The sequence below is a fragment of the Crocodylus siamensis genome, chromosome 11 (genome assembly GCF_052110815.1).
Source record: "Crocodylus siamensis isolate JL-2025a chromosome 11, ASM5211081v1, whole genome shotgun sequence".
Classification (NCBI taxonomy): Eukaryota; Metazoa; Chordata; order Crocodylia; family Crocodylidae; genus Crocodylus; species Crocodylus siamensis.
In genome coordinates this window covers 53,965,627-53,979,819 of record NC_143405.1, presented here as the reverse complement: position 1 = coordinate 53,979,819, position 14,193 = coordinate 53,965,627, and the positions used below count along the sequence as shown (strand labels likewise).

The following is a 14,193-nucleotide window of genomic DNA, read 5'->3' as shown; positions in this document are numbered from 1 at the left end:
CATTTGGTTTCCTGTTTTTGTTACTGATTACAGTTGGGTGTGGCTGTTTGGGGTATGTGAGGAGGCCACAGTGGGGTGCATTGTGGGTAACCCACAGTGGGTGCCAGGGACACAGCAGTGTTTTGGATCCCAGGGGCCAGGCTCCAGAGAAAGGCAGACAGGAGACCAGATTATTAAAGGCTGTGCTAAGAAAGCCAAGAGAGATGGCCTGGCAGCAAGAAAGCAAAGGCCAAAGCCCGGGAGGGGCAAAACCAGGTCAAGGTCGCAAAGCCATGAGGAGCAGGGCTGGAGCCCCAGTGGAGAGAGTGGGGCTGGCTCCAGCCACGAAGGCCAGGGGCCCAGGGCCCAAACCGAGGGAGGCGGGCCAGAGGCCAAGAGCCCAGGCTGGTAGTCCACAGTAAATAAAGATCAGCAGGCTAAAGTTAAGAGGGCTGAAGGCTGAACAAGCTGGTGGGTGAACGACTCTGGAGTGTTACCTGCATGGCATGGCCATGGCTACAGGGAAGGTTGGAGGCTACAAGTAGCCCATAATTCAGCACATGTCCTGGAGCATGGATGGACCAGGAGGATGTACTTAGCAAGAAGCACTAGATTGGGACCAATGGGGTCTGAGAGGTTCCCATTGCATGGAGAAACAAAGAGGGACCCTGGGGCAGCCTCCCTTTTTGTAATCCAATAGCTCCAACAAAGGCATGGCAGGGGGGAGAAGGGAGGGAGGTACCCAGGAAGCCAGAGTGGGGCAGGAGCTGCGTGGCCACCAGGAGGTATCAGAGCCACCCCCCAGGGGCCCAGTCATATTACACATCTTCATATGGATAAAATAATTTAATGTAATTATTCTCTTACTGTTTGCCTTCCATGATCGTTTATATTAATGCACTTTTATGCTGTGTTCTGGTGCTAAATTAAGCATGAAAATTTTATTATCATCATTCAAACATGTTGTCATAGTCTCATTTCAAAACTTTACCCAAAATATTCACTTCTCAAAATTGTACTAATTTACATGTCACCTGATGGGGTCCAACTTTTACATTTATTGCATCACAGCACGAGCAGTTTTCAAGCTCTTTGTTCTCCATTGGTGCTAAAACTGTGGAAAAATCTTTAGCAATATCTGTTTTGCTAAGCTGTAAAAGAACAACGGCAGTAATATTTCTAGATTATTCAGCATTCCCAAATGAAAATTTGTCACTTTCATGTGAAATACTAATGAGGCTATTTGCTTTAGAAACTGGTGAAAATGTGTTTTTATATGTCCTTGACTGATGGTGCAGTTTGCAATATGTAGATTCATTTTACACCTTGTCAACAGAATTATTAAAATAGTTTAAAATGTTGGGGCTCTCTGTGTGTGTGTGTGTGTGTGTGTGTGTGTGTGTGTGTGTGTGTGTGTTTTTAAGCACTATTCTTCTAGCTAAAGTTACATTAGACTTTATCACCCAGCAGGCTTTGGATGATATTGCCAATTTAACACCAGTAAGTCATGTCTGATAGGGGAAAAGAATAAACTTTTTATAAAACCAAATTATTGCTCTACTAATAATATGATTAATTATCTCCTTTCCACATTTGCTAATGCCTTGGTCTAAAATGCTGTGGCTTCTTGCATTATTTAAGTAAAATCATTGTAATTATTCCATTTATATGGATGATAACCTTGTGATTAAGGCACTGGTTTCAATTCATTGTTTTGCCATGGACTTTTGTGTAATATTAGGTACATCCTGCTTAGGGTCAGAGGATAAGGCAACAAAGGTGATGTTGTGCTGGGGGTCTGCTATAAGCCACCAGACCAAGAGGAAGTGGTGAATGAGGCTTTCTTCAAACACTTAGCAGAAGTTTCCTGATCACAAACCCTGGTTCTCATGGGGGACTTCAATCACCCTGACATCTGCTGGGAGAGCATTACAGCAGTGCACAGCAATCCAGGAGGTTTTTCAAGAGTGTTGGGAACAACTTCCTGGTGCAAGTGCTGGAGCGGCCAACTACGAGCCGTGCTCTTTTTGACCTGCTGCTCACAAACAGGGAAGAATTGGTGAGGAATGCACTAGTAGATGGCAACTTGGGCAGCAGCAGTCACGAGATGCTTGGGTTTAGGATCCTGAGGAAAGGCAGGATGGAGAGCAGCGGAGTAAGGACCCTAGACTTCAGAAAAGCAGACTTCGATTTGCTCGGGGAACTCATGGGCAGGATCCCCTGGGAAGCCAGTCCGAGGGGGAGAGGAGTCCAGGAGAGCTGGCTGTACTTTAAACAAGCCTTACTAAGACAGCGGGAACAAACCATTCAGCTGCGCAGGAAGATGAGCAAGTATGGCAGAAGACCAGCTTGCTTTAGTGGAGAACTCTTCAGTAAACTAAGTCCCAAAAAGGAAGCTTATAAGAAGTGGAAACTTGGACAAACAGCGAGGCAGAAGTACAAGAGTATTGCTTAGGAATGCAGGGATGAATTCAGGAAGACAGAGCACAATTGGAGCTGCAGCTAGCAAGGGACGTGAAGCATTTCTACAAGTATGGCAGTAACAAGAGGAGGATCAGGCAAAGTGTGGGTCCCTTACTGAATAGGAAAGGGAACCTAGTGACAGAGGATGCAGAAGAGGCTGAAGTGCTCAGTGCCTCTCTTACCTCAGTCTTCACAGGCAAAGCCAGCTCCCAGGCTACTGCACTGGGCAGCACAGTTTGGGGAGGAGAGGAGCAGCCACCAGTGGTGAAAGAACAGGCTGGGGACTATTTAGAAAAGCTGGATGTATGCAAGTCCATGGAGCTGGATGGGATGCACCTGAGGGTGCTGAGGGAGTTGGCTAATGTGATTTGCAGAGCTGCTGGCCATCATCTTTGAAAACTCATGGCAGTTGGGAGAGGTCCTGGATGATTGGAAAAGGGTAAGCATAGTGCCCATATTTACGAAAGAGGAAAAAAGAGGATCCAGTGAACTTACAGACCAGTCAGCCTCACTTCAGTCTCTGGAAAAATCATGGAGCAAATCCTCAAAGAATCCGTTTCTAAGCACTTGAAGGAGAAGGTGGTGATTAGGAACAGTTGGCATGGATTCACCAAGGGCAGCTGTAAGGTGGATAGAAAACTGGCTGAAGCATTGGGCTCAGAGGGTAATAATTAGGGCTGTGCGAAGTGTCAGTCACTGTTTCAATTCGGTGGAGATTTGGCCCAATTTGGTGGCTGAATATCCGAATCGAATCAGGAGGCCCTTTAATTTCTCTGAATTGAATCAGAATCCTCCGAATTGATTCAGAAAGATTCAATGATTTGGACAGAAACACAGCTTTAAATGTTGTTTTTTGTCCTGCATGCCTCAAGATACCAAGTGGTTGGTGAATGCTGAGATGTTGGGGCAGGTGGAGCGTCCCACAGAAATGCAAGGGGGTCCCGGCCCAGGTGTACTTCTCTGCATCCCTCTTGAAGTGCGGTGCTCAAAACTGGACATGGTACTCCAACTGCAGTCTGAACGGGGCATAAACTAACCTTTTTATTTTTTTCAGTGATGTATTTCTGGGGTGTTCCTGGTCTCAGGAGTATACCCAGCATATTTTTCTGAGGACTGTTGGCCAGCTTTTTCATGAGCTTTAAGGCCTTTGCTCTATAGCTTCGTCAAGGTGTATAAAATAGATTGGTAGCAAGGAATGAAAAAACGTGGCCAGCCCCAATATGAGTTTCTCAGGTTACAGAATCTCAGGAGGTGTATCAGAAATTTGGAGCAGGAAGATGTACATTGTTTTCTCATTTATCAAAAAAGTTCATCTGAAATATCCAAATTTGTCTGCTGAAGTATATAGCTGCATAGGGCAGCTATAAGGAGAGAAGTGAAAGGGATTGATCAATCTGAAATCTCGATGTAAATGGTCTTTCTCACAGTATCCACTATCTGCCACTGTGTGAGAGAGAGAGAGGGGGAGAGGGTTTTGGGCCAGATAGACCTGTGGACCCGGTATGGCATCTCTTACATAATTATTTAAAAAGGTTCTCAGCCTCAAACATGCATCACTAGAGTACAGTTTGGGTGACTTTCACACATTGCCAGAGCCATGCAGAAAGATAGCACAGAGGCTAGGGAGCGGTGTTATCTGTTTTATTTCCCTTCTGTTTTGTGTTTTTGACTGAGAAATCTTTAAGCAGTAGAGGTCCAGCTTATCATCCAGTGCGACTTGTGTAACACATAGACTATGGGATTCTTTTAATGCCTTACTTAATGATGTTTTGAATTTTAAAATTTCTTAATTGCTTGAAATAATAGGAAGGTTTGCTATCCCAGTTGGTTCTACTGCCTCTGCTGAAGTATTCATTTGCATGAGCAAGCTAGGGCTTCTACTGGAAATCAGGAAGGAAAAAGAGAGGGCCAGCCAGGGTGCCTTAAACGTCCACTGTTAGCATCAAGATTGGTGTTTTACTCCTCGGTTCTACAAATGCGGAACGGTGTTGGGGGGGAGGAGGGCAGGAAGGTTCAGGTATATACTTATTCCGTTACAGGAACAGAGAGAGAAGTCCTTTGCCATACTGCTCCTACCACAGTGCAACTGTGAGCTGCCCATCCTGTGGTAGAGTATCAAATCTTAGTTTAGCTCTTTGTTTTATGATTTATGCTTAATCATAAACATAAATGTTGGGGACTTGAATGTACAGGACATGGTAACTTCCCTGTACTTTGCAAATGACCTTATGATAGCAGAGCTGGCATCTGTTAGGGCATTCTGTTTTCATTTCAACACCGTCACTGTACAGGTATTGAATTGTGTACCTGCATGTGGTACAGTTCTTGGAGAGCATGATTTTCCATTTGCAAGATTAGCTTGAGATTGAACATTTGTTGTGTGTCCTATTCCTAGTGTCAGTGTACTACATAAAGCATCGGAGGGTTGATTAGTTTGGGCTGAAGCTAGGGTTACAGAAAAGGGATACAAACACTTTAATGCTGACTTGAACTCCTGAGTCAGTAATTGAATTTTGTCATTGTATAGGGTGTAGAAGAGATGGGTTTAAATAAATACCTCAGTTTTATCACTTTGCAGTGTACTGCCTTGCTATTGATAAATGAAATATACCTTGCTAGATTGCTGATTGCCTGGAGGTCCTGAACTAGTCATTTGCTTTCAAGGGTTTAAGTTAAGATGTTCTGCTCTAGGTATATATATTGTGTGTATATGTAATAGTTGTATATGTAGATTGCCATGGTGGCGTGTTACCTGCATATACCTTTATATGTTGTCTCACTGTCCTTCAACAGGTTCATTTCCTTCTAAGGGCCCTACTTCTCCCTCTGCACGGAGACTCTAGAGACATGTTTTTTAGCATATACAGTTTAGCTTGGCACTTAAAAGAGCAGGTATTTAGCAGCTTGATGTTCTTCATTTTATGCTGGAGCCCTTGTAAGGCTCAGCAGCTGTTTTTCAAACTGGACTATTTCTCTGTATTTCTTAAATGGCAGTAAAACCCTAGTGATGCTCTGCCGAATGAGATGTCACGCTGTTATGGAAATGTAGTTCTCAGCACTGTAAGTAAGAAATGGGAGCTGCTATGTAAGACTCATTGTTAGATATGGGAACTGTCAATAAAAAAGTGAATAGGATCAGGATTTTTTCTGTCTTTCTTCAGAAGCCTGAGCAATACCTTACTACTTCAGGCCTACCGAAATCTACTGGGATGCTTGTGTTGTGTGTGCTTCTTTAAACCAACTATCTAATTATACATTGCTGACAATAGCACCTCACTCAACACTAGCCTGTATTTTAGAAAGTTTTCAGCCCTGACCCTTATAATGCTACAGGAACATCTCTGTTAGAATCTAAATCCTAGTCCTTGCATAAGAGCAAAGTAAATGAAGATAAGTCATTTGAACTATCCAGTGAGCAGTTAGCCCATCCTGGAGCCTTGTCATGGTACATTTTTGTCCAGATGCAAATGGCTTCATGCTGCTTGCTACTTCAGGTTACTACCAAGGAAACGCTATCTATGAAACTATTTTATACTTCCCCTTTGACAGTTAATTCCCTAATGTATTTTATTCCTCCCCTTAATTTCACGACTCAGTATGTCTGATTCTCTTTATAATTAACTCTCTTTTTTTTTATCATATCTATATTTTTTTCATTTCCAGCCTAATGTTTCTGACTTGATTATTTTTCACTTCCTTTAGATCCTCCTCTGTCTTTCTGAATGCATGTAGATCTTATCTTCCCTTTGGGCCCAGTCCCATTCTGTCTGCTTAGGCAGTCTCAGTGGAAGTTTTACCCAAGTGACCTCACTCTTCCTCTCTTCTGTAGTGCTCCCTCTCTCAGAATTGAAGCTTTATCCCCTCACTAACTCAGAAAACAGGTGTAAGTTCCTTTGAACTTATTTTCTAGTTTGAAATTTTTTTAAAAAAAGCAGTTTTTTCCAGCAGCCTAACCATGGTAGGTGATAACAGAGGCCACACATGTAGTTTTTTGGTTAGAAGAGACAACAGTGATTGTATTATATTAATTTAATAAGATCATTTTAAAGCTAAGACTACAAGAAAAGCACCTTCTCCCAAAACATAGCTGCTCTTGGGGTTCCTTTCTTCATGATGGGCATCCCTATAGGATGCTCATCTGTCTCATTAGGAGCTGGTTCTCTCACCCCTTCTAGCATGTGAAAAGAACTGGGTCAGGCTTTTTGTGAGGAGATGCACAGTTTTACAAGTAAAATTCAGCACGCTCAGGTGTTGATTATAAACATGCATTTCAGTTTTTGCAAAGGTCTCACAGTCAAGGTCTTATTCTCAGTTTCTCTTTTAAATCACTTTCAGTGATGAGGCTTTAGCTTGAATTTTGAAAGAAGAGTATAAACAGTGTTTGTGAAACTACTGGAAATTTCTTAACAGACTGAGGAAGAGGAAGGTGCACTTTTCATTGCTATTCAGATTTTTTCAAAAGACAGTTTTATGTCAAGGCGACCCAAAGTCTAGACAGATCATCTAAAAACATTTATTGGCTAATTAAGATTATACTACTGTCGTATCTCTGCTGGATAATGCAAGGACTGTTAAGAGATGGTCTTCACTTTTGCAACATGCACCTTTCATCATAATTTGCTTTTATTATGGCTCAGGTTTGCTTTCTAAATGTTTGATTACTTGTCTTTAAAAAAAAAACAAAAAACCAGAGTTGAGTGCCTACATTTGGACACCTATGTCCATATACAGGGTTTGTAGAGGGACTGAGCATCTGCAATTTCCATTGAAATGATTTCTGCCTATACATGCTTAGCACTGATTAAAATCAGGATATGTATTGGGGTATCTGTCTAGTTACCTGTGACAAATAAAGCACTCTAATCACAATGCAGAAAAACAGCTGTGGGGCAAGCTCTACTGACTGACTGACTGTTCTACTGACGCACTTCAGTTGAGAAACTATCCAAGGGGAGACACCGTGATTGCTAAGAGGATTGTTCCCACCCATAAATAATTAATCTTTCCTCTGAGGCTGCTGGCTTATGGCAGGAGAGTGCCTTTTGAGATGTGCAGCATCTTGTCTTTAATTAAAGAATCGATCCGGGATCACTGTTCTGTTCTCAGTGGTGACCAGTCGTTTCAGAGCAATACCTTCCTTGGCTTGGATTTGAACCTGGAACATTGGAAGTTTCTATACCCTGTTAATAATTTTCCTGATCCATCTAGCCTCCTTTGTTCTTTGCTTTCAAGAAAGCTCAGAGCAGTCATTATGAACAGCACTTCATCAAGTCTCCAATTATTTTAATCAAATAGCTTTTATATATTAATATGAAGGGGGATTCAGCCTTTCAGAGGAGGAAATCATCATGTGAGATGCAGCTGAAGAATATAATACACAGACTGTAAGTGAGGCTCTTCCCTGAAATAACATCTTTGAAAAATCTCCACAGAAGCACTCAAAAATGATGGCTCTTTTTTGGGTTCTTCACACTTAGATGCCCTACCCTACCAGCATTCTGTAAGATGCACTAAAAAAGCAATTATCACTTTTGAGTGCTTTGCAAAATTTTATTAGTTTTGTGCCTCTTGAGGCTCTTACAAATAATGCTGTTTCACTTAAGATCTCTTTGATGCGGTATTTTTTTCTCTTGTCTTCTCCAATAATAATAAAAGAGATGAAGTTACAGTGCACTAAATCCAGCAGTTTGTTTACTATCTCAGCTTTTGTTATTTCCAAACCCATTAAAATCGCAATCTCTCTCTAAAGTGGCATTGCACCCTTTTTCCTTTCTTTTCGTGCAATATTGTTGTTACCTAAGAGGATATGGATTAAAGACAGCAGAGGTTTTGCCATTCAAGAAAGAAAGTTTCTCTCTGGCAGAAGGAAATGAGCATTGTTTGTGTTAACCAGCCTTCCATGGCATGTGGAAAGGCAGTAAGCACTCTAGCAAAAACGGGAATCAGAAATTGCTTATGTTGGGGTAGATCATACGCTTGCTTACAACCCAGAACTGCACCGAGAGCAGTATAAGAGTTGTTCGTTTCCTTCTGTGCCTCTAGAATCTAGTAATGTGCCACTATAAATAGGTTACTAAAAGTAGATTACTAATAAATGGATCAAGGACTCACTCCTCTGCTGTCTGTCCAGTGCCTGCTCACATGAGTAGAGGAAGGTTACAGCCACAGTTGTACATTCTGTTCATCTTTCGCATCAGAAATCAAGGATCATGCAAATTGTATGGGCTCTGTCACTCCCCTGCCCTTACTTGAACAGGCGAAGGTGCAGGTTGGCTTATAAATACCAATAAAACATTGAACAAGGGAAACAGATACTTTGGGCTGTCTGCCTGGCTATTGTGCGGAGATGTAATTAAGTACTTGAGAATATGCTGCTACTGTTTATCATTTATGAAGTGCTGACGTGTCTTTGGCACATGACAGATGAAAAAGATGACACTTTCCTGTGGAGCTTGAAACTGAAGAGCCATATTTATTCCCATTAGGAAGACCTTTGAAATGATTGGGAAGCAGAACAAAGTACTAGTCAATGCAAGCCACTTGGAGCAGAATCTGGCCCTGAGTAATGTAATGACTAAGGATCTGGGTTTTCTGTTTGACCCAGTAAAACCCAGATTTTCTACTTTTAAGGAGAAATGATGGGTCTCCCTTTGCAGGCTGGCAGAGTTCCAGCCTGCAAAGGGCTGCGGAGAGTGGGAGAAGGGCGATCAGGTCGGGGGGTGCCACATGCCCCATATATGTACAAGGCCCCAGGCAACCTGGAGAACAGCTCCCACAGGTAAGTCTGGTGTGTGGGGGAGGGGGAGTTGGACAGGGCTGGGGCTGGGACTGGTCTGGGCAGTGCGTGGGGCTTGGGTCTGGAGCCAGAATATGCAGCCACAGGGTCTGGGCAGGGAGCAGGGTGGAGCTGTGGGCAATTCTTCTGGGGGGTGGGGAAAGGGTAGGGCTGGCTCCCTGCTGATGTACGCGCTCCTGGGGGGGCATGGGAGACTCATGCCCCCTAGATGTGGGAGCACGGCTGGGCTGCCCGCTGCAGGCTTTCTGCCCTGCTGCTCTCACCTGAGGCCTCTGCAGCCTGGCGGGCACGACCCACTGTGGCAGGGCAGGGTGGGAGCCCTGCACTGCCATGGCGAGGTGTTCCCTGCTTCCCCAGCAGCAGCAGGGGATGGTAGTGCAGAAGGCAACTTGCCCTGGCGGTGCAGGACTTGTGGTGCCAGTGCTCAGCCCCACTCTGCTCTGCTGTGCTGGATCCTGTCTGCTGAGCCACGGACGCCACTGGCGGAGGGCAGCAGGGCAGGGAGCACCTGCCCTTTGCACAAATCTGGGGAGCACATGTCCCCCCTGCCCCACTGTGAGAGTGCATGCAGCTGCAGGGAACTGCCTCTTCCCCCCAATACCTAAGCCTGCAGTGGGCAACCCGTGCCTACACTCAGCTGTGCACAGGCTCTGCTCTGGCCATGCTGCCCATGGGGTAGGGGGAGCTGGGCTGTGCACTCTGCTCTGCTGCATTGCAGCAGCTGCCCCCTCCTCCAGGCAGCAGACCAGGCTTGGGTGCTGCTGTGGGAGGCAGGGGGCTGCAGACCTGGGTCCCTGCCCTGTAGCCCTGGCAGCTGAGGGCCCTCTCTGGCAGAGCTGGGGCCCAGGGGGCTGTTGGCAGGGAGGGGAAGAGGCACCAGGAGGGCCCGGGGAGATGTGGGTTGAGAGCAAGGGGCAATGGCATGGGCAGGGCACCAGCATGTCTGGGCTGCTCAGTGCCACAAAGCGGGGGGGGGGAGGCAGCTACAGCTGTATCTGTGTCCTGGTGGGCAAACGGGGCAAGGGGACCTCTGACTTTTTCCATGATTAAATTTTGGCATTTGATTTTTTTTGGGGAGTTGTTTTTAGGTATTTAGAATTTTTTTTATTATAGTGATTGAGACACTGGCGGGCTTCCAAATTGCTTTGCAATTGTAAGTATAGCAATAAAACATTGTGTTCAATTGATACCTATGTATATAGTGGTGTTTCATTTTAATTGTGGAAAAGCACAGGTTTGGGGGGTTTAATCAGAGAGTTTGCAACTTTTTACCCTTTTAAATCAGAGGATTTGTGATTTTTAAACAGGGAAAGTCAGGATCCCTGGTAATGACCATATCTCAAGCTGATAATCTCCTTGGCCCATGGCTGAATGATTTGCTATTTCATATTAATACCTGATCTTTGGTCCCTGTGTGTTTTCCAGTCTAGGAAATATTACCTGGTAGAGAAGAAACACCCTGCAGCTACCATATAAGTATAGTCAGTTTCAGCATGTGTAACTTTTTTGCATGGCTCTGGCTTGCATTGTATGTAAACAAAACAAAATGTTTTGTAGCAGCTGGTGGGCTTTTTTGGATATTTTTAAGTGATGGACTCTACGTTAAAGCTAAAGAGATTATTTTCTCATTGTTCTAATGTGAACTGGTTCTATAGCAAAATGTATGTGGTGCTTGTCAGCTGTTGGAAGCTCTCCTTTTAAGTAGGGTTCTCTTGATTAATCTCTAGTGACGTCCTTTTTAAAAGTGGTGCTATGCATCATTGACGGTGAAGATAGACGGGGAAGGCATAATTTAGATGTCATTAGTATTAAGCTGCTTTTTTCTTTAAGATGTTATTAGGGTTCTGTCTAGTGACATCTTAGTGGTTGGGCTTGAGTTTGGAGACTTTGCCTACCCATCTCTGTATCAAAAGTAGTTGGAAAAGGAAAATATTAAATATTTTCAGAGAAGTTCTTCACTCATATTAACTTTTGGTAGAATTGTTGGTCTTCATGCAAGATGAGCTTTTCTTCTTCCATTCTTTCTTCTCCAGTTAAACTATACATTGAACCTTGTTTTGTAATTCATACAAATAAATTCTTCCCAAACAAAGATACTTATTCTGCAATTGATTGATAATAGGCAACCTGCAGCCTGCTGGATGTTACTTGCAGGGTCAAAATCATAGAGGTTAATATCTCAGCCTTTCACTATTATAGACATACCAACAAACATGGAATTGGAAGCCAACATGCCCCCCCCCCCATCAGATATAACAAAAATTGATGCCCAATTGATCACTTCTGCTGGCCCAGTGATACTGGGGTAAGGCATGCAACTCAGACCTAACTATTTGTTTTTAAATAAGCAGAATATGATTGTGTAGGATCCTAGCTTCCCTTGCTTGCTCTCCACAGTGGCTTTTCTTGCTGCTTTGGTAATTGTGTTATATTTTCAAGGAAGGAAATGTGGTATTTGAAATTAGCAGAGATATAACATCATGTCTCTTCTCTGCAGTCTGAGTGCCCCATGACAGTTGACTCCATGGGACATGAGGAACAGCTGTGATTGTCAGATGCGCAGGCCATTCCTTTGCATAACAAAACAAAATACAGTATATGGAATAGAGGGACCAATGCCATCTTTCTTCCCCGGCTATTTTTATTATGAAAACAAATATGATTCCTTATATAAAAGAGAAAAGCTAACAAGGCTTCATTTCGTCTCTAGAGTTGTTTGTTGCTGTATTGAATTTCATTATGTGTCATATTACAGAAAAGAGCATTAATGGGGAATTAATCTAGCAGAAGACTGGTTGACAGCTCAAAGTATGCAAATAAAGCAGTTGGATAGAGGAAACTGGATCCAGAAGCTGGATCAAGACAGTGCAGAATCTTAAATATTCAAAGGCAGAATATATGACAATGACATGATCAGACAAAGAGTCACATTATTTTAACTAGGGCCTATATTTAGGATAGCCTGAGAGAACATTTTCGCAGTAGCTAAATCTGCATGAGTGAGAAAAACAAATTATCCTTCCAACTTTCACTTTCTATGGACAAATATGCGGGCTTGGAAAAAGTGGTTTTACAATAAAGATCAGTATCATCAGTATTTCACTATGACTTACCCTAAGCAGCTGATTAACTCTTGGGCACTACAACTGGAAAGTAAAAGGTTACCAGGTCAAATTGATGAGGGTAGAATTAGAAGTGATGATAGACGTGGATGTGAGTATTCTGGCATTAAAAAGAAAAAAAGTTTAGCATTGTCAAAGCATATTTCATACCTAAGAAGAACAGCTGTCTGTTGAACCTTAACAAAGATGATCTTTTTACCAAAGGATATGATTTGGTTTTTGAAAGAACACTTTTGACAAATGGCAATGACAAGCACCCAGCAAAGGACAATGACTTGATTTCTTGACACTCACCAAAACGCAGCAAGTAACTTGCTCTTGGCTGCAGGTTATGATGCCTTTGACATCATTCAGTTACACTACTGTCACTCAACTATTTAATGTCCAGTAGAGAGTCACCAAACCAAATACAGATTCCTGCCTATCTTTCCTGTTCCCTGGTTATTCCTGAAGTTTATGGGATGCTAAATATCACAGGCTAAGTCCCAAAAACTTAAAGCCCCTGACTGACATTGGCACTTTTGAAAATGTTATTGCTTTTACTGCTATCCATGAAAGAGCAAATCAGAAAAGCTTCTCATTCTGCAGCCCAGAAACCAAAGGTAAGGTTTCAATACCAAATACTATCTTTGATTCCTGTACAAGTGAAAGAGTTCTAGGACTTCTTGAAGATTCAGTGCCATCCTACAGGCTGCCAGTCTAGTGGGCTTGTTAAGGCCATAAAAGGGCCTGAGGACAATAAAAGGGAAAGTCTTGAAAGAAAGAAATGGGAGTTACCTGCAAATTAAAAACAAACAGCCAGGTGAGGAGGAAATGTGGAGTAGATTTCCCAGTGAGAGTTTCTTCCTTGAAAAATAGGTGTTGCATTTATTTTGCGACATGTTTTGCCTGTGTTTTGTCCCAGGATTGACATGTACAAATATCACCCTTCCAATCGGGGTTTAGTGAGCATCTGACCGCGCTGTTGCTTTTCTGCCATTGATTCAATGATGCAGTCCCGGCCAGCCATTCAGATGTACTTCCCGATGCAGAGGGCAGACTGTTTAGCACTTCTTTATCCTTCGCACCATTTTGAGTTTGTCTGAGGATAAAAGATATGAATATCCGAATGATCACAGAATAAACTGGCTTCTCCAAGGACAAATACAAGTGTTTTAGCCCATATATGAGAATGGACTGGGGTTTTTTGGATGCTAACTTGATTTGTGGTATATGTGTCTGTTTATATTCAGAGTTGGTCAAGGACTTTGCCCGTTTAAATTCTGTGATTAGACTTTCTTTACTTTTGATTTTTATATTGTACAAAAACCTAATTTAAAAAGGCAAGTGTGTGAGATCTGTTGGATCAGCCACTCACTGATGAAGAGGGTACACACTTGCAAGCGCTTCTTCAGGTGCTAATAAAGTATGTAATGATGAGAACAGACAAAAAGAGGTGCTTTATTGTTTCCATGAAAGCTAACGGCATACTGGGATACATTGGTAGACATGTTGTCATCAGGTCAAGGGAAGTGATTATTTCCCTCTATTCAGCACTGATGAGGCCACATCTGCAAAACTGTGTTCAGTTTTGGGCCCCCTACTACAGAAAGGATGTGGACAAATGGGAGAGAGTCCAGCAGAGGGTGACAAACATGGTGAGGGGGCTGGGCTTACTTAATTACTAAAGAAGAGAAGACTGAGGGGGATTTAATAGCAGCCTTCAATTACCTGAAGGGGGTTCGAAAGAGGATGGAGCTGGACTGTTCTCAGTGGTGGCAGATGACAGAACAAGGAGCAATGGGCTCGAGTTGCAGCAAGGGAAGGTTTAAGTTGGATATTAGGAAGAATTTT

The 14,193-nt window shown here is 43.1% G+C and overlaps 1 protein-coding gene across 2 annotated transcripts in view; it reads left to right on the top strand.

Annotated features, from left to right (window-relative positions):
• The window catches only part of GRM7 (glutamate metabotropic receptor 7), a 527,701-nt gene that overhangs the window by 184,129 nt on the left and 329,379 nt on the right, over positions 1 to 14,193 (top strand). The window lies entirely within an intron of this gene.